A 13354-nucleotide genomic window follows, 5' to 3' on the forward strand; every position below is an offset into this window, starting at 1 on the left:
CATGGTATAACACACATTTCTAGTTTGCACATTCTACATATACACATTTGTTTACTTGTGTACCCAGTTTGCAGTAGGAAATAGACAAGAAAAGTTTGCCTTGTTATCCTGGCTTTTGATACACCCTTAGGGAGGTTGGATGCCTCTGCTTGACAGAGAATTTATTATTTGGATTTTGCTTGTTGGCCTTTAATTAAAAAAGGAGGCAGTTCAAAGGGGGTGCTTTTATACCTTCCATCAAAAGATTTGTAAATGACTGTCAGAAATTCAGCCTTCTGATCTATATTTTAGAGATTCCCCCATGTGGCCAAGAGGTGTGGCTCCTAGGCTGGGATTCCGTGTTGCACATTATTTTGTGTTTGTTTTTGTGTGTGTGTGTGTGAGAGAGAGAGAGAGGAACCATCTGTTGACAATGCTAGGACAAGATCAGATTTGACACTGAAACACACATGTGAGCATGCTCGTTCATACACCAATGAATCGAACACGAAGCAAACAATCCCTTCGCACAATAACACATGGGGATATGCACGCATATGTGCATCTGCATAAATTTGTGCGTGTTTGATCGTGTATGTGTTTTACGCAAACTGAGATGTACGAGAGCTTGTGCCCAATCCTTCTGCCCACCATTGCCACCAGTGTATTTCTTTTAATGTAACTGAATCAGACTAATGCAGACGTGAAACTACATATACAGGAAGACATTGTACTTTACTGTATAGCTCACTGAATCACACAACAATTTTCCTTTGGGAGGATTATAGACATGTTTGCAGAGTGAACAACACTAATTAGAACACAGTTATTCTTATTGCAAGACTTGGCTTGCTTACAACAGCACTCTAACACACATACTGAGAGCTCTAGGGAGAGTTTTACCTTGCTGATGGGAAGGTTATTGTTCTGTGGATTCAGTCATCTGGGGGATTTTATCATCTAATATACTCAGAGATGGAGAAAGGGAGAGGCAGAAGAAGAAACATGGTGTAGGAGAAATGGAGACTTTTGCTTGGGCTGATGCATTGTTGCATGAAACAAAAGCCAAGTGCTCTGTAAATTGAAGTGCCACGGTGATACTAAACTAAACCACCTGGAAGCTCTGTTGCCATTTCTGCATCTTCACCGCAAAGACACTCTTGTTGCAAAGATATTGGTTTGCAGCTGTTCACTCTACGAAGGCTCACACCACTACTCAAGAAGACCACTGCATAGAGCCTTTGATAAGAAGTTGACCTGAAGAAGTGTGTTCTTCTCAAGAATTCCCCTATGTTCTAATTATCCTAAAATATATGAATCACTGTAAACCCAGCTCCGCCCTGTCAGGCACAGAATCATATCTCCATCCTGTTTCCCTCCTGTTCTGTTTCTCTTAAAGACAGCAGACAAACATGTGCTGAGTCAGAGACACTTGAAAACAAAGCTTAAATGGTCCCTCATCTCTCTGCACCCCCCCACCCCATGTGAGCCCCTTTCTACAGCTCTTCATTTATGCAGACAATAAAACACATGCAAAGTAATCAACTCCAGGTATTTAGGTACTTTTGACATCAAGTATAACACATACTTAATATCGTATATGTATATATATATATATATATATATATATATTTAATATAATATTAAGTCATCAATATAATATATATTAGTATGGACTCTTGTTTGATTGATTTTGGCAAAATGCCTATCCAAAAAAGCTTCAGAACGAAGACAAGATTGCTGAATTAATTTGAATGACTTTGGATCAGATTGGTTGCATCCCTGCTGCTCCAGCTACCATTGATGTGTGATTGCATCCAATAGAGTGAATGAAACCAAACTGAAAGCACTTTGGATAAAAGCTTTGTAAATGGAACTGTTCACTGTTTATTTTTTTACGCTTTTCAATGAATATCCTTGTTGAGTATTCAATTGAAAATAGCTAAATAAACAGATAAAACATGTGGCAGATAAAAGCTGGACAAAAGACACCTACACCATTCCACAACAAGGAAATAAAGATATATATGGATTTTGTTTTGAACTTAGTTTGTAGAGCTGAATAAATTGTGCTTTTATGCTTTTGAATCTCTGTCAGTGCCCTTTAATTCACTTTTCTGACATCGAGCATTTTGAAAGACTCATTGATTTACAAAGCATTTTGACATCTGACATCTTGATCATTTTGACAATGCAAGAAGAATGCCAAAAGCTATAGAGACATGGCCAGGATGGGATCTGTCCATTTCTGTGCACATGGACAAATGGTTATGTTTTAAAATGGGGTAACAAACTTGGAAAGAGGCAGGGGAAATGTGTGTGTGTGTGTGTGTGTGTGTCTCTCTCTCTGTGTATTGAGGGGGTATAAGTTCAGAATACTTACACTGACGGTGCAAGGAGAACAAAGAATGCATCAAGAACAATAATTGTGGGGGTTTAGAATAGGAAATGATTTTTACAAGAAGGGTTATTTCTGCTTTGACATTATATTTATGAAAAGATTATGCAGCCTAAAGTGGTTGTAGGCTACTAAGCCATATTCAAGGTCAAACAAGGACAAGCAATTTAAAAATGAAATAGCCTGACAACACACCACAATGTGATTTAGATAATTAATCCTGGTGAGACAACGTTAACCCCGAGGGCTGCTATTCTCAATGCTCACAAGGCCATCTTCAAAGTCTGACAACTGCAACAAAGTACAAACAATTTGGATGAATTAAATTATAATAATTACAGCAACTATTTAATTCTAATCCCACCTGTTAATTTTACTCACAGTTTGTAGCTGTTCTCAATAGAACCACTAGCTGGTGTGTTTGCAATGTTATGCAGGAATAAGTAGGCCAAACTCCAAAAGCATCTTTTCAACTTTGTCTCATATCAAAACCTATTTAATGTACAGAAGATGTGCATCTGTGTCAGTCTGCTGAAAAAATTTGTTTTCTCCAACATGTCCCTGCAAATGTTTCACAATAAGTCTTGTTATGAAATGAAGGGGGTTTCTTAGAACTAGAGGGCTTTTAATTTGAAATGCATCCAGGAAGTTTTTGAGTTTGTAATGCAGTCATTTCAATAAGACAAATAGGAGCTGATCAAAATAAGCTATTCATGAAAATGTGAGTAAATATACTTATCAGACAGAGGTAATTAGAAATAAATGTGTTGTATTAATAGACATGTTACACTTAAGTATCTGCTTTTTTTTATTCACGTCCTCCACATCCTCACTGTTTTGACAGTATAATCTTACTTAAATTTAAATTTTGTCTGGAGTCAGTGGATAAACCAGGTGTATTCAACATATGCTCTACTATCTTTCCCATGTTCTATTTTCAGTCCATGATGACAAATGATGTGTTTCTCACAGCGGACAGTCAGAGTCCCATGTTGACTGACAGACTGTGATAGACAACCAAAACATGACGGTTTCAACTGAACCACCAAAGGTGGTCCAAAAATGTGTGGATTTTTTTTTTGTTTGTTTTTTTTCCCAGTCCTTGTTAATGTCAGTTGCTTTAAATAGTATAATAATAATTGATTTAGGCTGTTTTAATATAATCACGTGATTGCAGGGACTGTATGAAGATAAGTTTATTTTTAAAAACACAAAACCTGGGGTAGGAAAACGCCATTGCTCAGGCGTACTGTATGTGGATGAGTATTGTTAAAATGAGACAACAATATACAGCGGCCAAAGTGTGGATTAATATCTTGGACATTCTGGCTTTCTATAATCCCAGTCTTTCTCTGAAATGTCAATACCCCTTACAGATTTCTTTTTTGTGGACTATGCTCAGCACAATTTTTTTATCCTCCAACTGTGATTGTAGCTGTGATGGACAATAGTCTATTATATTGACTGACCTTCACCAAGCTCACTGTATTATTTCTGCATTCTACAAAACCCTCAGTGAGTCTCTCGGCCTAGGGAGGGTTTTTCTTGAGAATCCTGTATCTTCATTATGGGTGTGACAGGTGCAGTGACCAAATTATGCTTTGCGTGGCATTAAGTGACCTAAAGGGACATTATTTCTCTAGAATCTGCCAATAATTAAGGATATTTAGTGCAGAAGCTTGCCCTTCATCCTCCTGGTTGGAGGACAAAACAAAATCATTTTCAAAAGGTATACATCTTCATGACGATATGCTGTGTGGTGTCTGGGCTGTGACATATTTTCAATCCCTGTGTACCTTTTTAGCAAAAGAGGGCCTTGGCATTTGGGCATCAAATCTATGAATGTATTACTTAATGACACTGAGCACATTTGAACCACATATCTATGTAAACACAGTTAAATAATATTGTCTCATTTCCATATAAATTGGGTATTATGGTACAATATGAAAACTGAGTTATACTTTATCAAACAAATGTCTTTTTCGCTATTTATTCACTTACTGACTTTAGCATGGTGAGACTTCAGAAATTCGTGTGTATCTGTCTTCACAAGATCACTCTGAAATGTTAAAAAAGCAGAATTCTTTTGTCTTGGACAAGCTGCTAATCTCACATCATATAAGTTAATGGTGTCTGTCTAGCTTTACTGTCAGTTTTAGGATAGTTACAGATGTTGAGAGGAAACAACCTTCTAAGTAACATTCAGAAGCACCAGAAAAAAAGATGCATCAGATTTGTTGTTGCATAGTTCATTTTAAGGTTAGAGTCATGTTAATTTGAAAGCAATGCACTGGCACATTACCTGCAATGCTATAGATCAACAACAAGCAGCACAGTCATGCACTAGAATGTTATGGCCTAATTCCTCATATTTTGGTAAAGTTCCTGCTCATAATGCAAACCACATGTGATCACACACACACACACACACACACACTCAGATCCCTTGGTTCGTCAATGAAAAATCTTCACAACACACGACCCAACTGACATGGAATGAAACAAACCTCCCTCCCTGTGTATCGCATTCTCATTTTCACTGATTTTCATCTCCTCACCATAGTAATGTTTTCATCTTAAAGCTCTACCTTTTTTCCTCTCTCCCACTTCAAAAACCTTGGTGTTCTTTGAACCCAAAGAAATCAATAGAAGAAAGAAATTCAGCTGATGGTTGATTTCTGGTCAACTTTGCCTGATGGTGTGTTTTAGAAAATTTACCCATTCTCTTTTCATACACTTAGGTAGTCGCTATCATGGCTTTAGACTCTTATTGTGTTGTCTTGTCTCGTCTCTTCTCAAATACTTTGTTTTCATTCTCAAAATAGGAGAAAATGATTCTGTATAGGCAGCTGGTAAAGTGGAGCTTGGAGTGGTGTATTGTGTTAAGATGAATAGGATCAAAGCGCCCACTAATAGAACTGGCTTTGTGATTGAGGCCAATTCTAAATTATGATTCATCTGAATATCACTACTAACAGTAGCACTGATATAGTACAGTATATCACCAAAGCAACAAGCATGTTCGTTTGTTTATGACAACTGGATCCAAGGTTTTGTCCCTTTGGCAGCCTAAATATATTAGAGCAGATTCAGGGAAGGACAAGCACTGAAATTGTACATTTTGAAAGTATATGATGAGACCCGAAGGCCATATGATGATTGCTTCTCTTGAACTGATTGTAAGATTTCCATTTACTCCGTAAGTTTGTGAATCACGACGGTGTTTTCAGTGGTGTAAAAGCATTACGTGTTGACATAAAAGTGCTCACACTACCTTCATGTATGCCAGCCGCAGCACTGTGCGAACAGCAGTGAATTGGTCACCGTGACGGATGATGAATGCCTCCCAGTCCTCGTTCTTCAGTTGATTGAGATCTACAGGGCATAAGGGGTTAGAGCTGGGATGTGGACCAATAAATGGAGCTCCTTATTGTGTCACCTCATCACTTCTCTCCCATTCACCTACAGCTTTTTAACTAACTCAAATCAGATTTATCTTAATTTTAATATAGGCTTGTTACCAGCTGTTATGGGTTATAAAGACAGTAACGTCTCTGCAAGGAATATCTTCACATAGAGTATGGTGTTAACTCCATTGTTCTCAATCATTCATGGAAAATTACACCATCCTCTGTGTGTTGGCTCATCCATCATGCTGCAGTAGGCACCACTGCTGCCTGTTAATTTAATTAGTTGGCTTGCACACATTACATAGTGGCTGGGATTGGAAGCTTTTCTCTAAAGTTTGTCAGAGGAGCTGTATGTTGGTGCTTCCACTCTTGAATCTTTGCTAATCATGAGATGATTTGTAGTAATAATACTCAATTACAGCCTTCCTTGTAAAAACATAAAAAAAACCTTTCATTTTGACATTATTTGAAGTTTCTCCAAGAACGGTTTTTAAAAATGCGCAGATTCAGTACACATTGTCCTCCTAAAGTACTTGTTTTAAAGTGGTGGAGGTCTCCAGTCTCGACTGAAAAATTTAAAGATTCATTTGTTAAGCTGCTGTCAGGTTAGCAAGTGGACTTGGGGGGCACAACAGTAGCTCAACTGTAAAAAATCTAAACATAATTAATTGACTTGGTGCTACAGTGTGAAGGCCCGTCTTGTTAGGAGCAGCCTAAAGAGTTACAAGTTAAGTGGCTAAATGCAACATCCACAGCCTCCAATGCTTGTGCAGTCTGGCTTTGTGTTGTCATGTCTCATTCACGTCGTGGTTCTTATGTCCACCAGCAGTATATCAGTTGAGGTTGTGCAAGAGCAGCCAGACTTGTTTTCAACTGCTTTGGTTTTCTTTCTTTTCCTTTACATTTTTTGTTTCAACTTGACTGACAATAAGTGACAGCGGGGCATTTGTCATCTACAGTGACTTGAAATATTCAGATATTTACAATAGCCCAATCCCAGGATTTGCAAGTACATCTTAACTGCAGTCTGTAAAACACTTTGCTTCTATAAAAGGTTGAACAAAAACATCTTTCATTTCTGTTACATTATGTGTGAACTGAGTCTATGCTCGATTATATCCCTGACTAAATGTAATATTGGAGCTACAAATAATCCACTTCACGGCTATTCTTCATATTTGAAACCTAAATCACTATGAATAAGGTTTCCTTATCAGGTCCGGTTTTGATTTAGGTATTCGGTCCATTATTCAATTACTCCACAAGTAGGTGTTGTTCCTGGACACCTGCCTCGGTCTCTTGACAGTCATACCTTCCTGTGGCAGGCTCGCTGAGCATGCGCACACACACACACACACACACACACACACACAGTAGTCACTGGGAATTCTCCTGAGCACAGATATAGGGTGAGGATATGTGGGAGAGGAGGGAGGCATAGAGAGTGAAAAAGAGGGGGCTGTGGGGGTGGGGGGGTGGGGGGGGGTTAGCAGAGAAACCTGGAGAGAGAGGCATGGGATTTGGCTGGGACCCCTGGGACCAGATCACCCTTGCATTGAGCAAGAGCCAGTGGTTCATCACTTGCAAACACACACAGAAATACAGTACACTCCTTCCTTGTGGAATACTATCTGCTTTGTAGTAATTAGAGCAGAGAGAAGTGTGTGCTTTCTGTGTGTCTTTAGCAGCATGGGTGAGAGAGGTGTTTATTTTCACACTGTGCAGGCGTAGAGCATGTACAGGTGTTATAATAACTCTTAGCTCTGACCGACACACACAATACGTGCACTCACAGTGGGGGAAAAAAAGCATACATGCCACCGTTGATGACAGAGAGTAATCGCATGCCATGCAGTACAGTCGCTGTGATTTTTTTTCCTAAGATGAACGAAGCAAAACTGCATGTGTGTGAAGGACTGTCTGCTCAGGGTGACTGTGGTATCGGGATTAGTATTCTGTTCTCGTGAGCCATGGCTCTCTCTCTGAGAGCACTGAGCCCCTTTATGCTCCAGCAAATGCCCCTACACACGCACACACACGTTCACAGACACACACACCTTGTCATTTATATCCATTCCTGTTTTCTCAGCAGATCTCTGCAGATCAGTATGGATACAGTACACTGTCGGGCCTTGGCTGTATTTCAGAAGCAACAAAACAGGAGCCAACTTCCTGTTGCTATTGTTGATGCTATTAAAAATGCCATAAATCAAAAATATAGGAAAAATGATAGTGTGTACCTTCAAATAAACGGACCTCTTTGTCCTGTTGCATCATGCACGGGCAACACCTCACTAGGAGAATGTTTATTTCTTGTCCATCGTGAATACATTTGCAGTTTAGTCATGCTTACTTGTCACATACATGTTTTACTGCACCACATAGATTAGTGTTTGCCGCAGCAACTGTCCACATACAGAGTAGAGTATTCAGCATGCTGGATATTCTTCAGTTTCCACAACAGATTTGTAAACAAATACGAAGAGGTTCGGTTCAGTCAAAAGTGTGATTCCATGAGAATGGGTTCCAACATGTCATTTGCTCAGATTTGAGACACGGTTATGCTGATTCACCCATTATAGTTTTGACTATATTGCTGTCATGTTCTACAGGAAGACATGTTTGTAAGTGATCCACAAGTATTCAGGTCCACAGCTCACATGGTTGACTTAGGGACTGATAATGAAGACACTGAAACAACCCCAGATACCAACCTGCTGAATGTAAAAATGACAACACTGTCCTTTATTAAATTTTTAGAAAGTGTACTTTATTTTCTTTGTGAAGAAACCTCAACATTTGAAGCCGAATACATTCAAGGTTAATGAAAATAAGAGAGACACAGTGAAGGAATATAGATCTCACATGCATGTGTCAAAGTGCACACACACAACATAGATATACAGACCGCAGTACAACATAGTACAGTATCCAGTCCCCTGCTCCAAACCCTTTGTAGATCCCAGGGGATTTAACTGCTAGAGGAGATAGGATGAGGGCCAAAGGTTAGCTCTGAATTAGGTCCATCACTGTGTCTGCACCTAATGAAAGTTGTATGATGTTAAGAGGAGAGCGGCAGCGGAAGGCAGAGTAGATTTGTGTGCGAGATATTTTGGAAGGGGAGTGCAAGTTTGGAATGACATGTGAGCGGGAGGAGATGAAGTGAAGTGAAGCGAGGGAAATGTGGTTAAGGCACCAGTGGGCCAAATTAGCTAACCTCCAGAGACCCCCCCCCCACCCCCCGGTGTCTATCGTGGGAGATCGTGTGTGTGCGTGCAGGAGAGAGAGAGTAAGTGCATACTATATGTGTGTGTGAATGAATGGATGACAGAAAGCCTTTGAGCTACAGACTGTCTCAGAAGGCTCAGGCAGCTCTAGAGTGGTCGTCGAGCAATTCGATGATAATGGAGTACAGAGATGTATTACAGCCCCACACACACACACCCATACAGTCTATATCACTCTCTGGCCCAGTGACTCCTAGTCAAGCTCCAATGGCTTCATATGATCGATTAATTGCAGAAAATAGACAGGCATCCCATAGTGCAGCTGTGCCCACGGTCATGTGATACAATCCCTGCAGACCTGCGTTTTCATGTGTGACTGTGAGTGTGTTTGGTTACGTGTTAATGTGTGCATCTTGTTTGCTGAAGTTCCTGTTGCATGATGCTTTAGAAATATTGCTATTTCAAACTCCAGCCGTGCAAATCTCTGTGACAACTTTGACATTTTGTGTGAATAACAGTCGTGGTATTATTAAAATATCTGTTTGCATGACACTGATTTTCAAAAACAAAGCCCTTCATTGTTCTTCTGGCAACAATGACATACTCTGTGAACAATCTGACATACAGATGGGCACAAAACATTTGATTTTTTTTTACTCAAAGATCTTTTTTTTTCACTAGTTTATGGCGGACAAGCAACTGTGACTCAAAAACAAATAGAAAGCGAGATCACATATGTATATGGTCAGTTTAGAGGCATTGTAAATCAGTGGTCTTTTTTAGTTAATTTTAATGTCTTGCTTAGAGTTTACTTAAATTCAAAATAATAATAATAATAATGCTTGTTCCATTTTCTTTCACTGTGGTCACTTAGTTGAACTTGCTATGCACCCAGCTTTTAATTTACCACTACATCCATTGATTGGTTTGCTACATCTTGTGACAAAAACCCACCGAGTGGGAAATGGCTCCTCATGTGAATGAGTTTTGGCTTCCTTTGAAAGAGCTGCTAATCTTAAAGATGGTAAAGAAGAGCTTTGGTGCACCGCGGCAGCCTAAATGATGTGGAAAAGATGAGTGTACAAACTGATCCACTGATGCATTAATAGAGAAAATGGAGATATTAGCGATAGTGCATGTGTAAATAACTTCTAAACGTGGTGAACAGCACGCTAGCTTCTTCATAGATGATGGCTTTGAGTGCACATGTGCACTTATGGTGCATTCGTGCATAGAAAGTGCAGCATTGTCACCCATGTGGTAAACAACTGGCCACCTGAGCCCACAGCGGTTAGTCTGCAGCGTGTGCGTGCTCCTGTGTGAGCATGCTCATCATAAAGAGAGCGTGCATCCCCTGCCGTATGTGCGCATGTAGGTATGTGAGAATATGATCCAACTTGCGGAGCCATCGAGAAGATTTACAGCGGCAGTATAATTACCTCCCGGTACAGTACAGTGATTTAGTGTGCGTGGGACCTGTCACCTGTGAGGTGCAATGATACTGAAAGTGCCATAGCAGTGGTTATCTAATACTATTCTGAAGGTACTATATGTGCAGCTTCCATCCATTTCCAGAAGTAAGCTGATGGTATTGTCACCAGGAGAGACATACTGAGACAGATAGGGGTTATTGATGCCGAGCAGCGAGGGGTATGACAGATAGCCTGCTGTTATGCAAATGCATTTTTTTTATGTCATAAAATCAAGATGAGATTCATCTTCATGCTATTGCTGTACTGAATTTCAAAGTTCATTGTATAGGCTCATTGGTTTATGTTGTCCTGAGCGGTGTTCATGTTTGAATATGGGGATGATGCATGACATAGCTGTGCTTACTTTCTAGCTGTCCTCCCCACACCTCCCTTTTGCCCATAAGATGTCCTTCACGATAAGTGTCACAGGGACACTCTTACCCCTGAAATGTCTCCTCTGGGGAGCTCATTTGTGTTCATCTGGCTTGACGCGAGGGGAATCTGTTTGCCAGGCACAGCCTTACATGATAGACAGGGCTATTTATCCTAATACAGGAAGCTTCTCAAACGCACCTATACACACATATGCATTCCAGTGTAAACACACAGAAACACACATTCGTGGGTTTGCTCACACATGTGAGGTGCAACAATAAGCTCCTATGAATTTTCTTAAAAAAGTACCCTCAGTCATGAAGTGTGAAGATATTTTGTCTTTGTTTCTCTCCTGCACTCACACTTTCGTTCTAAAAGTGGCAAATACATAATGCAAAGTCCCACACACAGCAGAGGAAGAATGTGTGCCTGTGTGTGGGAGAACATGTGCCCATGTGTGCCCAAAGTTTGTACCCCTCTCTCTGTGTGTGTGTGTGTGTGTGTGTTTGTGAACAATGCATCATCCATTGTGTAAAGTGACAGAAAGAGGGAGTAAAAGAACTGTGGTCCTCTTCCTGAGGCTCGGTCTCACTGGGTGGTGATGACACCCAATGAAATTGTACATTATCATACAAACTTATACAAACACACATAGTCATGTACACACACACACAGAGACACACTTACACAAACACACAAATAAATCCTTGGCATGAAGGCGGACACGTGTGCTTTTGTGTATGTGATAATTTGGGATTCCATTTAGTATTTTATTGGGTGTCACCATCTGTGACCTCACAGCAGTTGCTTGCAGTGGCTATAATAAAACCTCCACAAAACGTCACAGACAAAGGGATGTGTATCTCAGTGAGAACACAGAGCGATAGTCACTCGCGCCCTTGCTAAGTCAAAGTTATTTCAGAACAAGTCTGACTAGCTTCTATCTCTCTCTCTATCTCTCTCTCTCTCTCTCCCCCCTCTCCCTCCCTCTGCTCTCGCTCTCTTTTTGTCAGCCCACATTAGCATCACCAGCCGGTGTGTGGCAATTAAATATATCCCTGGGCAATGAGGCCGTATTTAGAAATCATTACAAGACAAGGAAATCTTGTCCCACGAGTTTAGCAAAAACACATGGGAAGCTTTGTGTGTGTGCGTCAGTCTGTCGGTGTGTGTGTATTGGTGGGTGCTTGTGTGTGTTCCTTACCTTCGCCATCCGTCATTCTGTTCCACTCATCCATGGCTCTTTGCTTCCAAGATAACTCTCCCCCTCAGATGGTCTCCAGCAGTGCTGTGAAACCTCCCCTCCCCTCCCCCCATCCCTGCCTCCTTCCCTACATGCCGATGAGAGATGATAGCATCTGCATGGGAGTCTAATGGACCAGTGGGGAGACACCATGGTCAGCTATATATTTTTGGTATGTGAGTGTGTCAGAGAGCAAGACAGAATTAAAAAATGGATGCCAGGGTGTGGTGAGGTCAAGAAGTGACACAAATGTGTTTTCATATACTCCTTAATGGAGTCCTTGACTGGGCAATATGTGTGTCTGTGTGTGTGTGTGTTCTGGTGCTTGTGTAGCATTGTTTTGCATGCATGTCCATGTGTTTCTCTGCAGTAATAGAGTCATTGACTGATTACGTTCAATGAAACAATAGAACAAAAAAATCGACATGAAAAGGTCTCCAAAGTCTTCAGTTGCAGACTTTAGGAAGGTTTTAGTGACTTTAGTGATTATGCTGATTCAGAGGTTTCTGTGACTCCTTTTGCACTTTATATAAACATGTTATGCTAAATTGACAGAGAAACATTAAATAATGATCCCATTAGGCTGTTTTTAATTAGCTTGAGTCGACCATTAGCGTTGTAGTGCCTTATTGGACAATACAGTAATCTGCATATCTAATGTGATGTTTGGAGGAGCGAACTTAATCACTACCAGTGTGGCCTAATGTGTCATTGGGCCAGTGTGTATGCCATCATGCAAATGAAGAGAACTTTCATCTCATAAACACACAGCAAAGAGCGATATATTCAGAAAGAGGACAGAAAGTGAAATAGACTGCAAACATTTCTTATAAAAATGCATATACTATGCTCAAACACTGACTATGAATACTGATTAGGTTTATGATGCATGTGAAGTCATTAATATATAAATAACAGGACAAATAAGTGGGTAGGAAAAGTAATCACCTTACCCTTTTTGTTCTGGGGACATAAAGCGAGGTACGGTTCCTTGGTCTTGCAGGAAATAAATGCGCTTGGGATTTATCGACACACAGGCTGTTATAAGCCTACTGTCACACTACAGCAGTTACCCATGGCGGATTTAAGACTCAGGGAAGAAGAAACACTCTTAGTCTCCATCTCAGTCTCGTTTTCCTTTTATTCTGCACCCTGCTGCAAGTAGTTTTATGCCGCTGCGGCCAAGTCTCACACCAGTGTGGTCAAGTGGAACTGCATAGGCATTTTGCAGCACAAATTTTGCTTAA

General features: G+C 40.4%; 1 protein-coding gene across 17 annotated transcripts in view; it reads left to right on the plus strand.

The window, feature by feature from the left end:
* Positions 1 to 13354, plus strand: part of adgrb2 (adhesion G protein-coupled receptor B2) — a 197488-nt gene that overhangs the window by 63571 nt on the left and 120563 nt on the right. The gene's annotated exons all lie outside the window — the stretch shown is intronic.

This window comes from Scatophagus argus, chromosome 17 (assembly GCF_020382885.2).
Source record: "Scatophagus argus isolate fScaArg1 chromosome 17, fScaArg1.pri, whole genome shotgun sequence".
NCBI classification, from domain to species: Eukaryota; Metazoa; Chordata; class Actinopteri; family Scatophagidae; genus Scatophagus; species Scatophagus argus.